Genomic DNA, 24,663 nt, shown 5'->3' on the forward strand with positions numbered 1-24,663 from the left:
TGATCTAAGGTGCCCCTTGCCACTGCAAACCCTTGTGCGAAATTTCAGTTTTATATATTAAATTGGTGCTTATTTCTGGCACTTATAATGGGTTGTCAAAAAAAGTTTTGCTCTATTTTTATTGAATTTTTTTTTTGAAATTTTTAATGCATTTTTGATGACTCATACCCAGCTCTTGACCGATACTACGGCTGCTACTATGCCGGTCTCTTTCGACCAATTCAGCGATTTTATCGCAATTTTCGACGACAGGCCTTCCGGAGCGTGGCGCATCTTCGACCACCTCTACACCAGAACGAAAACGTTGAAACCATCGTTGTGCAGTGGAAATGGAAACTGTATCGGGTCCATAAACTGCACAAATTTTATTGGCGGCTTGAGATGCATTTTTGCCTTCATCGTAGTAGTACTGTAAAATATGCCGTATTTTCTCTTTATTTTGCTCCATGTTTGCGACGCTATAACTCACGAACGACCTAAAAGAAACAATAATAAAACAAACACGTATTAGCGCGTGAAATGAGCTTTCCAAAAAAGTATAGCATGACTCAATGCGACGAATAAAACTAGAACTACGCGTTTTCAGCGCCAACTAGCGAAAATACCGCAAGACTATTATATCTTCAAGGTGCGTTCCAAGGTAAACAGGGCTTTTTGAATCTAGTACTGTAAAATATGCCGTATTTTCTCTTTATTTTGCTCCATGTTTGCGACGCTATAACTCACGAACGACCTAAAAGAAACAATAATAAAACAAACACGTATTAGCGCGTGAAATGAGCTTTCCAAAAAAGTATAGCATGACTCAATGCGACGAATAAAACTAGAACTACGCGTTTTCAGCGCCAACTAGCGAAAATACCGCAAGACTATTATATCTTCAAGGTGCGTTCCAAGGTAAACAGGGCTTTTTGAATCTAGCACCCCCCTGGTGGCGCCATTTATATGTCGATTTCTTCTTCTTCCTAATTAGCGAAGACACCGCTTACGCTATTATAGCCGAGTTAACAAGAGCGCACCACTCGTTTTTTCTTTTCGCTACGTGGCGCAAATTGGATATTCCAAGCGTAGCCAGGTCCTTCTCCACCTGGTCCTTCCAACGGAGTGGAGGTCTTCCTCTTCCTCTGCTTCCCCCGGCGGGTACGTCGTCGAATACTTTCAGAGTTGGAGTGCTTTCGTCCATTCGGAGAACATGACCAAGCCAACATAGCCGCTTTCTTTTAATTCGCTGAACTATGTCAATGTCGTCATATATCTCATACAGCTCATCCTTCCATCGAATACGATATTCGCCGTGGCCAACGCACAAAGGACCGTAAATCTTTCGCAGAACTTTTATCCCGAAAACTCTCAACGTCCACTCATCAGTTGTTGTCATCGTCCAGGCCTCTGCACCATATAGCAGGACGGGAATTATGAGTGACTTATAGGGTTTGGTTTTTGTTCGTTGAGAGAGGACTTTACTTCTCAATTGCCTACTCAGTCCGAAGTAGCACCTGTTGGCAAGAGTTATCCCGCGTTGGATTTCCAGGCTGACATTGTTGGTGGTGTTTACACTAGTTCCCAAATATACGAAACTATCTACAACTTCAAAGTTGTTATGATATCAATATCATCGGCATACACCAGCAGCTGGGCACTCTGATAAAAGATTGTACCTGTTCGATTAGGTTCTGCAGCTCGAATTATTTTCTCCAGCAGCAGGTTGAAGAAATCGCACGATAGGGAGTCGCCTTGTCTGAAACCTCCTTTGGTGTCGAACGGCTCGGAGAGGTCCTTCCTGATCCTGACGGAGCTTTTGGTGTTGCTCAAAGTCAGTTTACACAGCCGTATTAGTTTTGCGAGGATACCAAATTCATACATCGCGGCATAGAGACAGCTCCTTTTCGCGCTGTCGAAAGCAGCTTTGAAATCGACAAAGAGGTGGTGTGGGTCGATTCCCCTTTCACGGGTATTTTCCAAGATTTGGCGTATGGTGAATATCTGGTCGGTTGTTGATTTGCCAGGTATAAAGCCACACTGATAAGGTCCAATCAGTTTGTTGACGGTGGGCTTTAATCTTTCACACAATACGCTCGATAGAACCTTATATGCGATGTTGAGGAGGCTCATCCCACGGCAGTTGGCGCAGATTGTGGGGTCTCCTTTCGTCCGACCATATTTTACAAAGAAGCTGATTCATGCTCCTTATCAGCTCTTCGCCGCCGCGTTTGAATAGCTCGGCCGGTAATCCATCGGCTTCCGCCGCTTTCTTGTTCTTCAGGCGGGCAACTGCTATTCGAACTTCTTCATGGTCGTGTAATAGAACGTCTGCTCCATCGTCATCGATTGGGGAATCGGGTTCTCCTTCTCGTGGCGTTGTGCGTTCACTGCCATTCAGCAGGCTGGAGAAGTGTTCCCTCCATAATTTAAGTATGCTCTGGGCATCGGTGACTAGATCACCTTTGGGGGTCTACAAGAGTATGCTCCGGTTTTGAAACCTTCTGTAATCCGCCGCATTTGTTCGTAGAATTTTTGAGCATTATCCCGCCAGCTTATCAAGCTTTTCGTACTCACGCATTTCGGCCTCTTTCTTTTTCTGTCTGCAAATGCGTCTCGCTTCCCTCTTCAACTCTCGGTATCTATCCCATCCCGCACGTGTTGTGGTCGATCGTAACGTTGCGAGGTAGGCAGTCTGTTTTCTCTCCGCTGCGACACGGCACTCCTTGTCTTACTAGCTGTTCTTTTGCACTTTCCGAAAACCAATGGTTTCGTTTGCAGCTGTACGTAAGGAGTTTGAAATGCCGTCCCACAGTTCCGTTATACCGAGTTGTTGACGAGTGCTCTCAGGGAGCAGTAGTGCAAGCCGAGTAGAAAATCGTTCGGCTGTCTGTTGTGATTGCAGCTTGTCGACGTCGAACTTTCCTTGTGTTTGTTGGCGTGCGTTTTTTGCTGCACAGAGGCGGGTGCGAATCTTGGCTGCAAGAAGATAGTGGTCCGAGTCGATGTTAGGACCTCGGAGCGTTCGCACGTCTAGAACACTGGAGACGTGTCTTCTGTCTATCACAACATGATCGATCTGGTTTGTGGCTTTTCGATCCGGAGACAGCCAGGTGGCTTGATGAATCTTCCAGTACTACAGATAACCATATTTCGGGCCCCGGCGAAATCGATCAACCTCAACCCATTTGGGGATGTTTCGTCGTGGAGGCTGAATTTACCGACCGTTGTGCCAAATATACCTTCTTTGCCCACTCAGGCGTTAAAGTCGCCAAGCACGATTTTGATATCGTGGCGGGGGCAGCTCTCATAAGCGCGCTCCAAGCGCTCATAGAAGGCATCGTTGGTCACATCGTCCTTCTCTTCCGTCGGGTCGTGGGCGCAAATCAGCGATATGTTGAAGAACCTCGCTTTGATGCGGATTGTGGCTAGACGTTCATTCACCGGAGTGAATGATAGTACCCAGTGACGGAGTCTCTCTAACACTACGAATCCCACATCAAACTTGCGCTCCTTTATATGGTCATTGTAGTAAATGTCACTAGGACCTTTTCGTCTCAGTCCTTGTTCCGTCCATCGCATTTCTTGGACGGCGCTGCTGTCATCCTTCACTCTAACGAGGACATCAACCAGCTGGGCAGCGGCACCTTCCCAATAAAGGGACCGGACATTCCAGGTGCATGCCCTGAATTCGTAGTCCTTATTTCGTTTGCCATTATCGTCATCAAAAGAGGGGTCACTCATCCGAGGCTTGTTGCTTCTTTTCACTGGGGGTGTTTTTTACGTGACGGGTCCCAAACCCAGCGCACAATCCTATGTAGGGGATGTTTCGCCTTCTCTTTTTAACTCGCCTTCAAACGGATGTTCTTAGGCTACCCAGAGGATACTTGGTCAAAGACCGGAAGTAGTGAGCTGCTTGAGCCATGTGTAAAAGAATCGTTTCTGGCCACTCCCAATTGAATGGCGATCAGAGAACTTTCCTCACTTGCGTGAACTTCTACACATGACTCCATCCTCCTAGTCCATCCTAGTGGATATAAAAGTGAAAAATTTAAGTGCAAAATTAATTTTATGTATAGAAAATATGTAATTAAAATATTGCAAATTTTCAACTTTAAGCGCGAATATCTCGAAAACAATAAGCTTCCTCGGCTTTAACTATATATATCCTTGATCAGGATAATCTCCTCTATCCGACCATATCCTTTTTATCCCCGAAATCCTGGGACGGTATACTAAACTCTTCCCCGAACTTTCATTTAAATTCAGAAACAATTTTAATGTCGACATTTTTTAATTTGTCTTAAATAAATCTTAATCATTACTCTATCATTTCCTACGTCTTCGGATTCTAATACAGGGCCGATTCAAGACAGTTTAACTCCTTAGCCAAATGTAAAATTTTAAACCGAAATTTTAAACAATTCAAATTAGTTACTGTTCACAAAAACGTGAACCGTTGTTTCTTGATTCGCTGAACTATGTCGATGTCGCCATATATCTCGTTCAGCTCATCGTTCCATCGATTGCAGAATTCGTGAATCTCATCAAAATTATCTACGTTCTCAAAGTTATGACTTCTAACAGTGACGTGCGAGACCAGTCGCGAATGCGATGACTGCTTGTTTGATGACAGGAGATACTTCGTCTTGCTTTCGTTCACAACCAGACCCATATGCTTCGATAAGCATATCCAGCCTAGAGAAAGCAGAACTAACGGTAGCTGTCGAAGGAGCTTTAACACTTTATATGCTCTATAGAACCTCACACGCCCTCCTCTATAAAACCAGCTTCTAATTGTCGAGCATACTTTCATTCGACTATATCTTGCAAATAAGCTGATGAATGTACCTTGTTAGTTCATATAAAAACTTTCACTGCTGATCTGAAGGCTGAAGAAGTGTTCCCTACATAACTTCAGTCACTATATCACCACTTTGTGTCCAGCAAGAGTATGCTCCGGCCCTGATACCTTCCGTTAGTCGCCGCATCTTTTCGTAGAATTTTCGGGCATTATCTCTATCGTCAAGGGCACCATACTCACGCATTTCGGCCTCTTCCTTTGCTTGTCTGCATATTCATCTCGCTTCCCTCTTCAACTCTCGATATCTGATGAGTGCTCTCAGAGAACATGAGTCCAAGTCAAGTAGAGGACCGTTTCGCCGTCGATTGTGATTATTTATATTATGGACTAGGACACTGGAGACATGTCACCAACACTGTGACATCAGTCACAACATTATCGATCTGTTTTCGAACTTTTCGATCCGGAAATAGCTATGTAGCTTGATGAATTTTCTTGTACTGCAATCTGGTACTACAGACAACCATATTTCCAACTCCTGCGAAGTCGATCAGTCTTATCCTATGCCATTCCTATTGGAAGTTCAACTTTCTGACTGTCGTACCCAAGATGCCTTCTTTGACCACCCTGGCGTTAAAACGCCAAGCACAATTTTTACATGATAGTGGAGCAGTCGTGATATGCGCGCTCCAGCCGTTCATAAAAAAAGTCATCTTTGTTTTTATGGTCTTTTGCTTCCGTCGAGGCGTACCGCAACTCAGAGCTATGTTGTAAAATTTTGCATTAATGCAGATTTTTGCTAGACGGTCATTCACCGGAGTGATTGTCAGAACTCGACTACTGAATCTTTCTCACACCAAAAATTCCACATCGAATTTTCATTTCCTTTGTATGACCGCTGTAATAGATGTCACAAAGACTTACTCGTCTCCGTCCAACGCATTTCTTGGACGGCGGAGAGACGGCAGCCTTTACGAGGACATGGGCATCGGCACCTTAACAATTTATAGACGGGACATTCCAGGTGCATGTCCTTAAATCATAGTGCTGATCACGTATGCTGTGTTCGTCAGCAAAATTGCGGTCTTTCACCGGATTCTCTTGTTTCTTTTTTATTGGAAGTAGTTTCTATGTGGTGGGTCCAGCACCCAACCTCGCTAGGCGAGTAGTGTAAAATGTTTTACACATTTATATAGCGAGCCGCTTGTTTCAAGGCTGACGCTCGCTGGCAGCCGCACCTCTGGTGAACAGAAGCTGCAATTAGACTTCAGTGAACGAATACGAATACTATTATTATTTAGTGGATCCGCCGAAGTTTCCTCTCTTTTATGCTTTAGCCATGACCCCAGGCACCACACGGGTTGGCTACCGCTTCTTACGCGAGGACGCAAAAGTAGGAATTGTGTATAGCCCTACGACTGTAACTGCTTATCCAGAAGCATGACTATACCCTATTACACTCCTGGATATTAGTTTTGATTTATATTACGATGGAACAGGAGAAAAACGCTTCAAAATATTAATTTGACTCAAAAAGTATATTCCTATAAATAGTATACATATGTATGTACCGCCTCCTTATGTTCGCAACACTTCCCACAGTTCCTTAATGTTAATTTGCTGTTTCCACATTGTAGCTTGCTTCGTCCAGTTTCGGAAATTTTCTCCAGAGACTCAACAAATGTTCACCTTTCTATGTATTTGTACAAAATAAACGTTTAAAATGCTCAATAAATGAAATTATATTTCTATACTCTGCAAGCTGTTGATACAAATTATAATATATGTAGGGTTTCACATAGTCTCATAAAGTAATAAGTTATAACGATCCGAAAACATAGCGTTCAGAGTTGTATTTCTTCTTCTTCTTAATTGACGTAGACACTGCTTACGCGATTATAGCCGATTTAACAACAGCGCGCCAGTCGTTTCTTCTTTTCGCTACGTGGCGCCAATTGGATATTCCAAGCGTAGCCAGGTCCTTCTCCACCTGGTCCTTCCAACGGAGTGGAGGTCTTCCTCTTCCTCTGCTTCCCCCCACGGGTACTGCGTCGAATACTTTCAGAGCTGGAGTGTTTCCGTCCATTCGGATAACATGACCTAGCCAGCGTAGCAGCTGTCTTTTAATTCGCTGAACTATGTCAATGTCGTCATATATCTCGTACAGCTCATCACCAGCACCATAAATCTTTCGCAGAACTTTTCTCTCGAAAACTCGCAACGTTGACTCATCAGTTGTTGACTTCGCCCAAGCCTCTGCACCATATAGCAGGACGGGAATTATGAGTGACTTATAGAGTTTGGTTTTTGTTTGTCGAGAGAGGACTTTGCTTCTCAATTGCCTACTCAGTCCGAAGTATCACCAGTTGGCAAGAGCAATTTTGCGTTGGATTTCTAGGTTGACATTGTTGGTGGTGTTTACGCTGGTTCCAAGATAGACGAAATTATCTACGACTTTAAAGTTATGACTGTCAACAGTGACGTGAGTGCCAAGTCGCGAGTGCGACGACTGTTTGTTTGATGACAGGACATATTTCGTCTTGTCCCTTGTTAACTGCCAGACCCATTTTCTGTGCTTCCTTGTCCAGCCTGGAGAAAGCAGAACTAACGGCGCGGGTGTTGAGGCCGATGATATCAATATCATCGGCATACGCCAGCAGCTGTACACTCTTGTAGAAGATGGTACCTTCTCTATTTAGTTCTGCGGCTCGAACTATTTTCTCCAAAAGCAGGTTGAAAAAGTCGCGCGATAGGGAATCGCCTTGTCTGAAACCTCGCTAGGTATCGAACGGCTCGGAGAGGTCCTTCCCGATTATATATGCCACGGTAGTTGGCGCAGATTGCGGGGTCACCTTTCTTATGGATTTGGCATAGCACACTTAAATTCCAATCGTTGGGCATGCTTTCGTCCGACCATATTTTACAAAGAAGCTGATGCATGCTCTTTATCAGTTCTTCGTCGCCGTGTTTGAATAGCTCGGCCGGCAATCCGTCGGCCCCTGCCGCTTTGTTGTTATTCGAACTTCTTCATGGTCGGGTAATGGAACGTCTGCTCCATCGTCATCGATTGGGGAATCGGGTTCTCCTTCTCCTGGTGTTGTGCGTTCACTGCCACTCAGCAGGCTGGAGAAGTGTTCCCTCCATAATTTAAGTATGCTCTGGGCATCAGTGACTAGATCACCATTGGGGGTTCTACAAGAGTAGGCTCCGGTCTTGAAACCTTCTGTAAGCCGCTGCATTTTTTCGTAGAATTTTCGAGCATTACCCCTGTCGGCCAGCTTAACAAGCTCTTCGTACTCACGCATTTCGGCCTCTTTCTTCTTCTGTCTACAAATGCGTCTCGCTTCCCTCTTCAACTCTCGGTTCTTATCCCATCCCGTACGTGTAGTGGTCGATCGTAACGTTGCGAGGTAGGCAGCCTGTTTTCTCTCCGCTGCGACACGGCACTCCCCGTCGTACCAGCTGTTCTTTTGCACTTTCCGAAAACCAATGGTTTCGGTTGCAGCTGTACGTAAGGAGTTTGAAATGCCGTCCCACAGTTCCCTTATACCGAGTTGTTGACTAGTGCTCTCAGAGAGCAGGAGTGCAAGCCGAGTAGAAAATCGTTCGGCTGTCTGTTGTGACTGCAGCTTGTCGACATCGAACCTTCCGTGCGGTGATCTGCTCTGTTTTGTCGCCGATACAATACCTTGTCAGCACCGGCCATGCTACCAGGGCGACCTTTTTGCCTTTGTAGAATCAAAAATTCCTTGTCTTCGCTAATACGCATGTTTTGTAAGGCATCTCTATGAACAATGTCAAACAAATTATCCAATTCTGCAGAAAGTCTTCAACAATTTTTTTCTGAGCATCAGATCTCTTATTTGGTACGGTTTTTTGAATCTTCTGCCGTAATTTGTACAGAGATTCTAATTTATCGACACACCTAGCTACATCTTTTGTCGGAATTCGAGCTTGTTGCCAAAATATTAATACAGCATTTATTGTTAATTTTGCACTTTCTCTCAATTGCCGATACACAAATCTAATGTTATAAAATAGTAATTGCAGTATTTGTTTGTTCGATGGTAGTTTAGCACCTGTTATCTGATGAGAAATTCTTCCAATTAGTTCAATATTCACAACTTGTTCAGAAAGTTGTCGTGTTTGTATATGTAACGTACTCGCAGTTGCTGGTAATCCACTCATTTCTTTTTTTTTATTAAATAATCACAATTTCGCACAAATTAACACATCTGATTTCAAATGCCAAACAAACGAGAGTGACAATTATTGAAAAAAGAACACAGTCCATTTACTGTTTTATTTCGCTGCCCAAAAATACCGTTACCAAAGTCTGCAGTCGTTCGTTTTTTATTTTTGCAAATATTGCTGGTTGATGTTGCAAAAATAAAGCAATCGACAGTTACGACGATGGTGCGATAAAAAAAAATATTATTTACCGTTTTTTCACTCGAAATAAGAACAAAATCTTATTAAAATTATTCTTTATATCGTGCTAGTTGAGACATATTAAAGCATACATATTTATTTAATAAATACACTAAAAGAAAAATTGATACTTGAATACATAAAACTTGTTTTTTCCTATAGGAAGGCAATTTTTAATTTTAAAACATTTCCGCGCCGTCATCCCATCATCCGATTGTCCCCAAATTTTTTTTTTAACATTTTTACATAAAAAGGAAAAGAAATTAGCCCACTCTGGTAACTTAAAACACTATTTCAAAAATCTCCATATAACGTAGAACACCTCTAATATACATATATACTATAAATGATCAGGATGACGAGAAAAGTTTCAAGTTCGTAGATGCGCGTAATCGGACTATTGCCATGTGCGCAAAACGCCATTAACCAAAAACTTATAAAGTGACATAACTAAGCTCTAAATTAGGATATAAAACTGTAATTTGACACAAAGGGTCGCGGTAGTGAAGTGCCTGTGGCAAAAAAAATTTGAAAAGTGGACGGGACCTCGCCTTCTAATGAATTTAAGATTAATGTACATATGTGTCTCCTAAACCACTATAGCTACAACAACCAAATTCGGCACAATGCTGTGATGCTGTGAAATTACGCCAGAAACATTAAGATTTACCTACGAGATGAAATGAGAGCGCTTTATGGGAGCCGGTATGAAAATTAGACGATGGCATTGCCCCCTTTTTGGTGAAAACCCATATCTTAGGACTCGACCGACCAGTTTCAATAAAATTTAGTACGTACGTCCTAAGTCACGTTGCGAAAATTAATGAAATCGGACTATAACCACGCCTACTTTCCATAAAGCACAATATTAAATTCCATTTGAATGTTTCACTTTCCACTACACAAATCAACAAGCAGTTAATATAACGAGATAAAAAATTGCACGGCTGGTACCGAATATGTGGACTCCAGTATCTATAGTTGACATTTATCGAAAATATTGGTCAATGTGTGAAATATATATGTACATATGTAGTTGAAATTCAGGGATAATCCTTCTCTGACAATGGTATGTCAAAAATGGGATGAATCGGGCCAATACATCCCTTAGCCCCTATATACCTAATATAAAGATTTTCGATCTTCCGGGTGACTTTATAGTATAAAGCCTTTATAAAGTTTATACCGTATTTTGCTCATAACACTGTATCTTTGTGATTAAAATAGATACATTTCAGCGAAAACTTGACCTAGCTCTTATATATGTAACTAATATCACGATTTTCGAACATCCGGCTGCCTCTATGATTGGCTTTTTAGTATAAGGCATGATAATAGTTGTGGTATTGGCAAAAATAGATAAAATAGGGTCAATACTATTCCCACTTCCATACAAAATTTAAGGATGCCAGTGTATGAGTTATATATAGTATATATATATAGTGCATAAAAGTTCTTAGATTTCGATCCTCTTGTTGAAGTTTTACACTTTAAAGTATTTCTCTGGCTTTAATTCTAGCAAGTTGCAAGAGTATAAAATGTTCGATTGCACCCGAACTATTTTCTCTCTATTTTCTCTTTTCTATGAATATTTTTTCTAAATAGACGCAGTAATGTTCATCTACATCTGCTTGGTATTAGTTGAAATTTCTTGATACTCTAGTCAACCCCACTGACACAAAATGCAAAACAGTAAAATCACAAAATAGTTGAAGTTTGAGAACACTTCAACGGATTTTTTTTTACTGGTTCAGTTGATATCTGTAGTGCGGAATTTCAAAATTTTAACCAAAATGCAACAGTTTTGAAAAAAAAAATTATTTTAAAACATAGAGTAGTAAGGTAGAAAAAGTTAGACACAACTGTTTGTTTTTCAGAATTTGTGTCACTTCATTTTCATTGATGTGTTGCCAAGTGTCAGTTGTTCTTGACACATTGTAGAACGCAGGTAGGGTTTGACAGGATTCAAATATGAAACTGTGTTCTCCGTATTGCCCTAAATAAATTTAGAACGATATCTGTTAATTCGTTTAAACAAATATAGTTCGAAACGTGGAATAGTTTTATGAGCAATTTTCTTATACATTTTTCTTATCTTTTCAATAACTTCGTTGCATAAATTTGTTGCATCTACGTCCAATAAGAGTGATATGATTTCTCTTCAACAAAACAAAACTCATTTTGTTAAGGAAATTAAAATATTTTTTATTTAAGGAGAAGTAAAATCGATACAATTAAGCTCTGAATATAATATCATTTAAGCGGCCTCCACGACTTATTTTGCAGGAACGAATGCGTTGAACCCACTAAGTTAAGTCATATGTCATGAATGGCAGTTCAATCTTAACTTCCAAAGCTTGAGGAGGCTCAGGTTTATTGCCAAAGACCAATGATTTCAAAAAACTCCACAAGAACTAGTCTAATGGTGTTAAATCACAACTCCTTGGAGGCCATTCAATGTCACAATTTATTGATAAAATCGACCAAAATCCACTGTCAATTTGAATATAATGGTTGTTCATGAACAACTTGTGGATTTTCTTCACAACTAGAATCGACAGTTTTGTTTATTTACCGCACCACTCAGATGAAAGTGAGCCTCATCGGAGAAGATGATTTTGTCCTGGAATTTCAGCATTCGATTGGAGGCAATGCAGTATCAATAAATGCAAAAAAGAAATTTAATTTTTTTTGCATTCCGAATTGGCTTATTATTCTCCTCATAATTGAACTGCCATTTCTGATCGAAAGTACATACAAACATATGTGATATTGAATTTTTTGACTACTAAATTGCGTGGATACTACTAATGCCCAGAGAACTGTAATTTAAGGATATACTATAAATCGTCAATATATATTGGGTAGTCGAAAAAGTGTTTTCGTATTTTGTCAGTAGATGTCATTGCCGTCGTGAATCTCCAAGGCTACCAATCACATTGCATCATACCAATAGTGTCGGAAAGGAGAGATTTTAAGCTGCATTTTATGTCTCTAGCGGAAAAATGGCAAAAAGTGATCGACCAAAATGGTTTTGTTATAAATAATAAAAAGTTGAAGTTTGATTAGAAATACGAAAACACTTTTTCGACTACCATATTGGTTTGGGTCATTATTCCATCAGTGTAAATCAAAATTTCGAAACATTGTTATGCTTTCGGAGAAATTTTTTTAAAAATAATGGTTGTATCCTTAAAGATACACTGGGCATTCCCTTCATTTTTTACTTCAATACCCAAATGAGCTAAACTTTGTATTCAAACGATTAAAATGCGGCTTATATTGCAAGGAAAGTAATTTATTAAAAAAGTATTCATATTTCATAAATGTTCGTATAAAATAATATAAAATTTGGTGCATAACTTACTAAACAAAAGTGTTTTGAAAATTTTTTTTTTTATATAGTCGTTTTACATTAATACACTTATGTATTGGCAAAGAAAACTTATTATATCTTAAAAATGGTGATAATTATAAAAGCAATTTTTTCAGATGTCATACATAAATTTACTTTATATTTAGAACAAAACATTTTTGTTTGTCCCGAATAATTTGGATACTTACATCTGCCTTTTTTCCCCATTGTAGTCCAGTGATCCGTCATGTCCAATCGGCTGTCTTTTGATAAAGCTACAGAAGAATTCGGTTTCCTCTTTTTTTTCTCTAAAAACGGCTGGAGGTTAGGACGCCCACGTTTAGGGGCTTCAAAAGATTTGAAACTAAATAGGGAACCCGCGACTTTTAACTTAAAATCAATAAGACTCATTTCTTTATATCCGAGGCGATTCTTATTAATTCGTTTGTACAGAATCCATGCATTAGCACATTTTAAGTCTAGTAAGTGATAAAACATTCTGTTGGTCCATTTACGACTTTTCATCGTGATTTTATGACGACCCATACAGCTGTCAATTAAATCTATGCCACCCATATGACGATTGTACTCTTTAATTATTTCTGGGCAGGAAATCACTTTGAATGTCTTGTCCTTTTTGTCGTAACGTTTTATGGAGGAAAATGTTGCAGGTAAATCTTCGTTTTGACCAATCATCAAGATTAGTTTCATACCGATGTAAGTTGAAACAAGATTAACAATCTTGTTGTCCTTCAATGACAATGATGTCACATCGACGCCGTAAATTGAAGCAACGTATTCGCGGCTGGTTCCACGCTCATATTTTGACATTACTTTCTCATTTTTAAGTTTGCAGTTTTTAATCCGATTGCGACGAATAGTCCCAATTGAAAGTATACCTTGAGATCGTAAATATACTAACAACGGTACAGTTGTATAGTAGTTATCAAAATAAACGATATGATTTTGATAACGAGGAACCTCACGCAAAAGTCTAACAACAATATTTGCAGATGACTTCAAATCTGGTTCACCCTGGAGTAATATGTTAGGTCCTCCGGAAAAAATTTCAAACTTATAAGCGAACCCGGTGGAGTCACATAAGACATATAATTTAAACCCCCATTTCTTAGGCTTGTTAGGCAAATATTGCTTCATGTAATTTTTCATTTTTGAAGAACACATTTGTTCGTCAACGCACAATCGGTCTAACTTAGGTATGCTACCAAATGTTCTGTTTAGGGTATCAATCAATGGTCTAATGAGATATAGTCTATCGCGGTTTGGATCGTCTCGAGATGGAGCATTTTCTTTTTCATTAAAGTGGATGAATTGCCGTATTTTTTCAAATCGGTTCCTAGTCATCGTTGTTTGTATTATTGGAACACAATGGTTGCCATTTTCAGACCAATAATCTCTTGTACTCGGGAGATTGAAGTAAGACATATAAAATAAGATACCAATAAATTTACGTAAATCGAATAAATCAAAATTAAAAGCTTCATTAAGTTCGGAGTAAATTTTAGTTTGCTCAACTATTTTGAGCTCCAAAGATTCTGGAAATAGGAATGACCAAACCTGAAAAGGAGTTTGCAAAGCCTTTAAATTATCGGGTATGCTACTATCGCCTCTAAAGCTAATTTCAGCATTGGTATATTGAATATTTCCTGTTTTCCATATTACCCTGTCAAATTCAGAGGACTTCGGATCCACAGACAAGTTTTTGAATAATGAAGGAAATTTGAAAAAGGAAGGAGATTCACAAAGGAATCATGTAACGACGTTCCTAAATCTATTTCATCCTCAAAAGGGTCATCAACAACGGCAACATTGTGAATTGATGCGTCTGCATTTTGTGTTTTTATTAAATCATCAGAGTCACTCTCGAAATCATCAATACTCGCATAACCAATCTCTTCACACAACATAGCACACACGTCAGCATTGGACATTTTGATTCCATCAACTATTATATAATCGGCCATTATAAAATTGATTAGAAAAATGTATATCTTACGTGCACGAACTTTAACGTCTTGTCTCATCAGCGTTCTTAACTCAAATGATATTATAAATGCAATTAACGTGCTTTTGCATTTCAAATACATATGAGCGTTTATCAAATAAAAAGTGTGCGGCAATGCCCAGTGTATCTTTAAAGATACAACCATTATATTCACTCGTATTCAGCAGGGAAGCGAAAAATAAAATCAAGTAAAAATATATCGTTAAAAAATTCTCTTCGGAACCAGTATAAAAATTTTCGGGTCTAGAATGCAAATAGTTCTGGAGATTTTACATTACAAAAGCGATAATGTATTTAATTTAACAAAAATAGTTTTTTTTTACTTTGCTTATCAAATTTGCCTTCAGTTGCAACAAATTTAGTAGAAGTATTACCCTTTATGAAGTGTGTATATTTTCTTCATGCAGTGACATGTGTATTAATTTTTTTAGATCATTAATATTGAAAATTGGTGATATTTAATGGTTGTATCTTTAAAGATACAGTGGGCATTTAAGGGTTAACTCTAATAGTGTGATTGTGCTGGCGGTTGAATTGCGTGCGGACAGTTATATATGCATCACTTTGGATCATGTATGCAGAGCTTTGGATCATGGTCCTGGTAAAACCGAAAAGTGGACTCTATACCCAAATCCTTCGCAGTTTGGGTCAAACTATCATTGAGAACTTGAAAATAAAGCATTTAATGGTACGATTACGATTCTTTTGGATTTGATGGTACGGATGGATAGAGGAGGTCATTAGAATCACGAATATATACACATATACCCTTCTCAGACTTATAATTTTCGAGCTATTTGTATTTAAAGTTTCACAATCAAAAGAATCGTAATATTGCCCATTTAATGCATTGCGCTTTCGCTTAATTGGGGCTATACCATGACATGGGTTCCGCCATGTTTAAAAGTTGATTTTAAATGTTTTTTCTACAGCTTCGTGTAAGGGGTTTAAGGTGAAAAAAATACTTTTTTGTGAATTTATTTCTTAAATATCCTTTTTATTTGAACCATTTGCACATTATTGAACATACTTTTGATGAAATAGTGTAATTTTTTCCAGCAGAAATATTTAAGCATAAGCTGATAACAAAGCTTTTCCCAGAACGTTTTGAGAAAAAACACTTTGCAGTTTTCACCATAACTCGGTTGAAAATTATCCGAGAATAAAAAACCAAGAAAAATTATTAGAAGAATTAAATTATAATCAAATCTTCCCAGATTGTTTAAAATTTCAAAAGGATTTGGGAATTAGTTTTGAAGTTATGATGGGTGTGGACTTTAAGACGAAAGTTACGAAGAAAAAGTTTTAAAGTTTTGATCACTAAAAAATCTGATGTTAACCGTTCAAAGGACAGGTAGAGCAAAGAAGGAAGAACTAAGTTCGGGTGTAACCGAATATTCTACACTCTTGCAAATTGCAAATAACGGGTTTTTCAATAAAAGATGTTAGAACCACATATTTTCTAAGTTCATATCATCCAATTAGGGCCAAAAATATTCGGTTATCATTGTGCAGTAGAGATTCCCATTCACAGTAACGTGCCGGTCTTGATCATCACAGAAAAAGTACGGCCCAATGACGCCGTCGGCACATAATACGCACTAATTTTTTCAAGATGCAATGGTGACTCATGGAGTCATTGGTCCATAAATAACCAATACTTTCACAGGAATAAAGAATTTCATTTAAACACGAAATCGTTTTTGTTTTATTGAAAAAAAAAACTTTTCTAGAGCTTTTATTGCGACTCGCTCTCAAAGTTGAGGCCAATGATTCCTAATTTTAATAGTAAATTTTAATAAATTCGACTCGTTGTTGGATCGTATATCTTTACATCATGAAATGGGAAGCCGTACTGAAGAGAAATGGTAAAAAAGCGGGAAGAATAGCGGCGTCGTTTGCTGTCCCTATCAGTTCATTTTTGTAGGGTCCCTATTGAAAAACCCGTTTTCAAAGCCGGCGAAATACTTATAAGTGTAGGAAAACTTTCTATTAAAAAATCTTGCGAATGAATTCAAATTTTGTGGCTTATTAACTTATATTTATATACTTTCTTAGTTTTATTAATATATTTTAATCGCATCAACGACAATTATATTCAAAAATTATACCTAAACGATAACTATATGATATAAACTCAACCGAAGAGGCTAAATTCAATATATTGAGTTGATGTCAATCAGGATATGAAGCCTAGACCAATTTCCTTTACATTCAGCTGTAAACCACATATTTTGCAAAGAAACTTATATATGTATTTAGTTTCATGAAAATATCACACATTCTAACCAACCTTTACGGTTTAAAGTCAGATGAAAGGTCGGAAATTATGATTTTCTACTTGTAGTTTTATTAGGGAAAATAAACTTGGTAATATATGATAAAAATAATGACTATTCACATTTTTAGAATCAAGAAAATTTAAATTGGAACATTTAATCTTTCCGACAAACAAAATTTCAATACTGACGGAACGGTACAGTTTATTATGCTTATATCTTTGTTTTTTGTCTCGGGTCGTGAGTAAGAAATCATTTGACTTCAGCAACATTGCAGGACTTATTGATTTCTGCGTAAATAAAAAGATTTCCTGCCCTCGACACAGGCAAACAACCCACGTACGGTTGTCAGTGGAAGAAGCAAGGGATGCCGCCGTCTACTTTTAGAGTTTATCCTTGTTATTTATTTAGAATAGAGAAAGTCACTTTTAAAGAAAATTGTTGGCGTCTGAATTGGAAGGGTAAGTTTGTGGGTATTATAGGGATTCTAGGTATCAATATTGTCTCTCCTCGTCTGAACGATGTGTGTCTCAGCTCTGTGGTACGTAATCTAGTGCTGTTGCACAGTCTGGGTGCTCAAAGTGTGTTAAACGTACGATATATATTCGACCTAGGGCATTTGAGGTCTTCACACCATACCAACCGTCAACGGGTGGAACGAGTAATAACTTGCCTCTTCCACATAGAACAAAGATCGAGCGATCTCGTCTTGCTGGCACAGGCGGAGGAATGCGGTGAGGGTGGTAATAGGCAGTGTTAAAAGATAGATTCGCAAGGTAGCCTCTGTAAAGTATACGCGCTCGCCGATTGGAAAGTGCACAGCAAGATAGTTAAAACTATATAAATTTCTTCGATGCCTTGCATGTAGCAGTAAACCAAGTTTTCTCCATGTCCTTTGTTACTACTTACATATCGGCCCGCCCGAAGCATCTGGACCTCATCATTTGTGTCGATCGTTGCCTTATTCTCCTTAGGGTGAAAATGGCCTGCTCTTATACATTTAAGTTTATACCTATTATATATATATAATATCCGAAAACGTTGTCTAACTTCACATGTCTGCAGGTTCGAGTTAACGTAGTTTTTGATGTTCACCCACCGACACTCTGCGCTGCCCCGACTTCACGACAGGCGACTGAACGCCCGTAGGTTTATGTCAAAATTTACGCATACCTATTGTACAGTCTTCAGTATGGGTCGAAGAGTGTACGAACGAATTGTACTTCATTTTAAGTATCGTATTTGAATTTTAAAAATTATGTACAAAATTCCCCATACATTATCCGAGAATTCATTTTCATCGATTTTCCCATCGGAATAAAACGCTTATGTGTTAATCCAGGATATCAGCTAACTCCATACGAAAAGTTATTTAAATCGCTTTAGCCGTTGAGTAGTAAAGATGTAAAAAACATACCCACCCACAAACTTCCGCCTTTATAATAGTAGTGTGGTGCTACTATTACATATATTTCCGGCATTAACTTATAGTATACGAGTATTTAGAGTTATCAATTACTTTTGCTGAGATCTTTTACATATTGACCAATACAGAATAAAGTCAACCGGAAGTGTGAAATTTTTTTTATTAAGTATCTATCTATTTTTTACACTACTGCAGATTTTCAATAAAAACAGTTGCTCTCTGAATTCCATTAAAACACTTTCAACAATACCATATAAGGCGTAATGTCAACCGAATGTTTGAAAATTCTGATATTGATTATATGGCGGCTAGAGCAAGTTTTCATACGATTTTATTCATTTAAGACACATAGTTATACTGTTATTAGAAAATACGTTTGTTCACTTTTACTAAGATAACAAAAATTGAAATTTACCCAGTGGTTTCTGAGATATAGAATTTTAGCCATTCTCCACAATTTTGGTTTTTTCAACATAACAGGGTGTAAAAACTGCAATGAGGGCTCTTCCCCAGCAGGTTAGTTGATTGATTTGGTTTCAGAGGTTTGGAATTATTTATTACAACTCGTCAAGTCATCCTATTCATTATATACGTACATATATACTTATGTATGTACTATATAACTATATCATACTGTGCAGCAACATGTTACAAGAGAATACAAATTTGCCCTTGAGCGAGATGACCTTTCGCCCCGTGCTTGCTTACAAAATGCGAGCTGTTTAACAAATGACAATGTTTATATTTTAGATTTTTTATTACTACGAAAGTGAAAATATAACATTACACTTATGTATTAGCTAAAACATGATTATTCTTCATAAAATGGAACACATAAGTGTGTATGTAAGTACTTTTTCATAATTTGAATTTAATCTTTTGATCTGATCCCATGGGTTATATCCAATCCTCTGTACTCAAGAAAATACTTGTTGGGAAGAAAATCGGACACAAATACTTGTACGAGGTCTTGACTTTGAAACGAATATTTTAAACCAAAGAGTGAATCGTACTACAAATGTGTATCGAAAACTTGGTTGACTGTCCATCACTTTTGATGGAAACTATGTATGTTTAAATAATTATGGTCAAAATTTGCAAACAATGCGTTTATTAAAAATGGCACTGGCGGACACATTAATTCGAATGCACCTGAACATATGTAGCTCATTATTGTTTCCTTGCATATATACAAGCATATGCACGTATGTACAAAATTTAATTGCTTTGGTTGCACCAAGATATTCCTCACCAGAACTGATTTCGATTGGTCAGATTGTATGGCTATAAGCTAAAGTGATCCGATCTGAACAATTTCTTCGGGGATTGCACTAATGCCTTTGACAATTACCTGTGCCAAATTTCGCAACGATATCTCGTTAAATGACAAAGCTTTCTATGCAGGCACCTGATTCCGATCGTTCAGTTTGTATGACGGCTATGTACTATAGTGGTCAGATAACGGCGTTTCCGATAAATGAGAAGCTGTTGGGTGAGAAAAGGATACAATTTCAGATTGTTATGTCAAAAACTGAGAGACTACGGACCGATGCACAGTGGTCGCTCTTGTATGGAATCAGCGGCCAAAAATACTTCCACTGTCTATATAAAAGTGAAACTTTCGCCAAAGCTGTTTAAAATCTCACTCTCCCGTTTCCCACTCCACCACCCTCGATGGTTACAAATTTTAATTAATTATAATATTAAATTAAAAAAGTTGATAAACGAAAAAAGGAATTTTTTGAATATTATTCAACTAAATAAAAAACTGATTTTAATAAAATTGATTTACTTTTGCATGATAGTTTCTTTGACTAGTGATAAAAGGATCTAAACTTAAAAGCATAATACCAGGAATATTTTGAGGAGGATGGAGTCATGTGTAGCAGTTCGCGCAAGTGAGGAAAGTTCTCTGATCGTCATTCACTTGGGAGTGGCCAGAAACGATTCTTTTACACATGGCTCAAGCAGCTCACTCCGGTCTTTGACCAAGCATCCTCTGGGTAGCCTAAGAACATCCGTTCGAATGCGAGCTAATGTGAGAAGGCGAAACATCCTCTACATAGGGTTGTGCGCTGGGTTTGGGACCCGCCACGTAAAAAAACACCCCCAATGAAAGGAAGCAACAAACCTCGGATGAGTGACCCCTCTTTTGATGACGACCATGGCAAACGAAATAAGGACTACGATTTGAGGGCATGCACCTGGAATGTCCGGATCCTTAATTGGGAAGGTGCCGCTGCCCAGCTGGTTAATGTCGTCGCGAAAATAAAGGCTGACATCACCGCCGTCCAAGAAATTCGATGGACGGGACAAGGACAGAGACGAATAGGTCCTTGTGACACTTACTACACTGACCATATAAAGGAGCGCAAGTTTGGTGTTGGATTCGTGGTGGGAGAGAGACTCCGTCGCCGAGTACTATCATTCACTCCGGTGAATGAACGTCTAGCCACAATCCGCATCAAAGCGAGGTTCTTCAACATATCGCTGATTTGCGCCCACGCCCCGACGGAAGAGAAGGACGATGTGACCAAAGATGCCGTCTATGAGCGCTTGGAGCGCACTTATGAGAGCTGCCCCCGCCACGATGTCAAAATCGTGCTTGGCGACTTTAACGCCTGAGTGGGCAAAGAAGGTATCTTTGGCACTACGGTCGGTAAATTCAGCCTCCACGACGAAACTTCCCCAAATGGGTTGAGGCTGATTGACTTCGCCGGGGCCCGAAATATGGTTATCTGTAGTACTAGATTCCAGCATAAAAAGATTCATCAAGCTACCTGGCTGTCTCCGGATCGAAAAACTACCAACCAGATCGATCATGTTGTGATAGACAGAAGACACGTCTCCAGTGTTTAGATGTGCGTGCGCTCCGAAGTCCTAACATCGATTCAGACCACTATCTTGTTGCAGCCAAGATTCGCACCCGCCTCTGTGCAGCAAAAAACTCACGCCAACAAACACAAGGAAGGTTCGACGTCGAGAAGCTGCAATCACAACAGACAGCCGAACGATTTTCTATTCGGCTTGCACTCCTGCTCTCTGAGAGCACTAGTCAACAACTCGTTATAAAGGAACTGTGGGACGGCATTTCAAATTCCTTACGTACAGCTGCAACCGTAGCCTTTGTTTTTCGGAAAGTGCAAAAGAACAGCTGGTACGACGAGGAGTGCCGTGTCGCAGCGGAGAGAAAACAGGCTGCCTACCTCGCAACGTTACGATCGACCACAACGCGTTCGGGATGGGAAGAAGAAAGAGGCCGAAATGCGTGAGTACGAAGAGCTTGTTAAGCTGGCCGACAGGGGTAATGCTCGAAAATTCTACGAAAAAATGCAGCGGCTTACAGAAGGTTTCAAGACCGGAACATACTCTTGTAGAACCCCCAATGGTGATCTAGTCACTGATGCCCAGAGCATACTTAAATTATGGAGGGAACGCTTCTCCAGCCTGCCTATGATATTGATATCATCGGCATCAACACCCGCGCCGTTAGTTCTGCTTTCTCCAGGCTGGAAAAGGAAGCACAGAAAATGGGTCTGGCAGTAAACAAGGGCAAAACGAAATATCCCTTGTCATCAAACAAACAGTCGTCGCACTCGCGACTTGGCTCTCACGTCACTGTTGACAGTCATAACTTTGAAGTTGTAGATAATTTCGTCTATTTAGGAACCAGCATTAACACCACCAACAATGTCAGCCTGGAAATCCAATGCAGGATTGTTCTTGCCAACAGGTGCTACTTCGGACTGAGTAGGCAATTGAAAAGTAAAGTCCTCTCTCGACGAACAAAAGCTATGTAAACTCTATAAGTCGCTCATAATTCCCGTCCTGCTGTATGGTGCAGTGGCTTGGGCGATGACAACAACCGATGAGTCGACGTTACGAGTTTTCGAGAGAAAAATTCTGCGAAAGATTTATGGTCCTTTGCGCATTGGCCACGGCGAATATCGCATTTGATTGAACGATGAGCTGTACGAGATATACGACGACATCGACATAGTTCATCGAATTAAAAGACAGCGGCTACGCTGGCTAGGTCATGTTGTCCGGATGGACGAAAACACTCCTGCTCTGAAAGTATTCGACGCAGTACCCGTGGGGGGAAGCAGAGGAAGTGGAAGACCTCCACTCCGTTGGAAGGACCAAGTGGAGAAGGACCTGACTTCGCTTGGAATATCCAATTGGCGCCACGTAGCGAAAAGAAGAAACGACTGGCGCGCTGTTGTTAACTCGGCTATAATCGCGTAAGCGGTGTCTACGCCAATTAAGAAGAAGAAGAAAATTCAAAAATATACTATTATATATAGGCGTGAAAGTTTACACCGATATGATGTGCCCAAATAAAAGTATGTGTAAAACAAACATTTGATAAAAGTGAGAAAATGATAAAATTAAAACCAAAGCTCAAATATGTTTATATACAGATGTATCATGAAACAAGTAAAGAAGGGCTAAGTTCGGGTGTCACCGAACATTTTATACTCCCGCATGATAAAGTGATAATCGAGATTTCATTATACGTCATGTACATATTTTTGAAATACCGTATTTTTGTAAAGTTTTATTCCGCTATCAGAGAAGGCATCAGATGGAATTCAAAATAGCGTTATATTGGAAGAAGGCGTGGTTGTGAACCGATTTCACCCATATTTCGTACATGTGATCAGGGTGCTAAGTTCGGGTGTCACCGAACATTTTATACTCCCGCATGATAAAGTGATAATCGAGATTTCATTATACGTCATGTACATATTTTTGAAATACCGTATTTTTGTAAAGTTTTATTCCGCTATCAGAGAAGGCATCAGATGGAATTCAAAATAGCGTTATATTGGAAGAAGGCGTGGTTGTGAACCGATTTCACCCATATTTCGTACATGTCATCAGGGTGTTAAGAAAATAATATGTACCGAATTTCATTGAAATCGGTGGAGTATTTCCTGAGATATGGTTTTTGGTCCATAAGTGGGCGAGGCCACGCCCATTTTCAATTTTTAAAAAAAGCCTGGGTGCAGCTTCTTTCTGCAATTTCTTCCGTAAAATTTATTGTTTCTGAAGTTTTTTGTTAGTCCGTTAACGCACTTTTAGTGATTTTCAACATAACCTTTGTATTATCCGATTTCTTCCATTTTTGAACTGTATATGGAAATGCCTGAAGAAAACGACTCTGTAGAGTTTGGTTGACATAGCTATAGTAGTTTCCGAGATACGTGCAAAAAACTTAGTAGGGGGCGGGGCCACGCCCACTTTTCCAAAACAATTGCGTCCAAATATGCCCCTCCCTAATGCGATCCTTTGTGCCTAATTTCACTTTAATATCTTTATTTATGGCTTAGTTATGACACTTTATATGTTTTCGGTTTCCGCCATTTTGTGGGCGTGGCAGTAGGCCGATTTTACCCATCTTCGAACTTAACCTTCTTATGGAGCCAAGGAATACGTGTACCAAGTTTCATCATGATATCTCAATTTTTACTTAAGTTACAGCTTGCACGGACGGACGGACAGACGGACGGACGGACAGACAGACATCCGGATTTCGACTCTACTCGTCGCCCTGATCACTTTGGTATATATATCCCTATATCTGACTCTTTTAGTTTTAGGACTTACAAACAACCGTTATGTGAACAAAACTATAATACTCTCGTTAGCAACATTGTTGCGAGAGTATAAAAACAATAAAATATGCACGAATATACATACACATTATATTAACTAATATAAACAAACGTGATTTATTTGAGGGCGAGACAGGGATCACAACTTTTTGTTTACCTTAAATCGATGTATAAAGAAAAACATGCCACTCAAAAGGGCGCTTATAAAACATATGTTTTAAAATAATAAAAAAATATATTATAACATAAAAACCAGGTTTATATAAGATATACATTTATTCTCAATATTCATTTCGATTTATGAGGATTAAACACGATTTTATATTACAATTTAATTTATTACTAGGGGATCCGTTCACGCGTTGCTGTGGTATACATTTCATACTATTATTCATATAATAAAATATTCAATACAGTGAAAATTTTATTTACAAATAAAGGCGAAAACGTTTTTGTCGGTATAAGAATACAATTGATTGTACTTGAGTTTTAATTTTGAATATGTTCATACAAATAAATTTCATTGAATTTAATGCTACTTTCTCAATGTCCTTTACCAGCCTTTCTGTCCAGTCAATCGAGTTGTACGCTTAATAGATTGTACTTAATAAACATCGTCCATCGGCGTCCATTTAAGAGAGATTTCACTGTGTTCTTTATTTATGAATTGTTTTAACTATCCTATCTTCTAAGTTGGTTCGAACTGGACACAGTGTGCTAAATTTTACTAAAATCGGTTCAG

General features: G+C 39.0%; 1 protein-coding gene across 2 annotated transcripts in view; it reads left to right on the top strand.

Moving 5' to 3' along the window:
• LOC120781704 overlaps positions 1-24,663 on the top strand; it is a 134,518-nt gene that overhangs the window by 1,303 nt on the left and 108,552 nt on the right. The window lies entirely within an intron of this gene.

The sequence above is a fragment of the Bactrocera tryoni genome, unplaced genomic scaffold (assembly GCF_016617805.1).
Source record: "Bactrocera tryoni isolate S06 unplaced genomic scaffold, CSIRO_BtryS06_freeze2 scaffold_7, whole genome shotgun sequence".
Classification (NCBI taxonomy): domain Eukaryota; kingdom Metazoa; phylum Arthropoda; class Insecta; order Diptera; family Tephritidae; genus Bactrocera; species Bactrocera tryoni.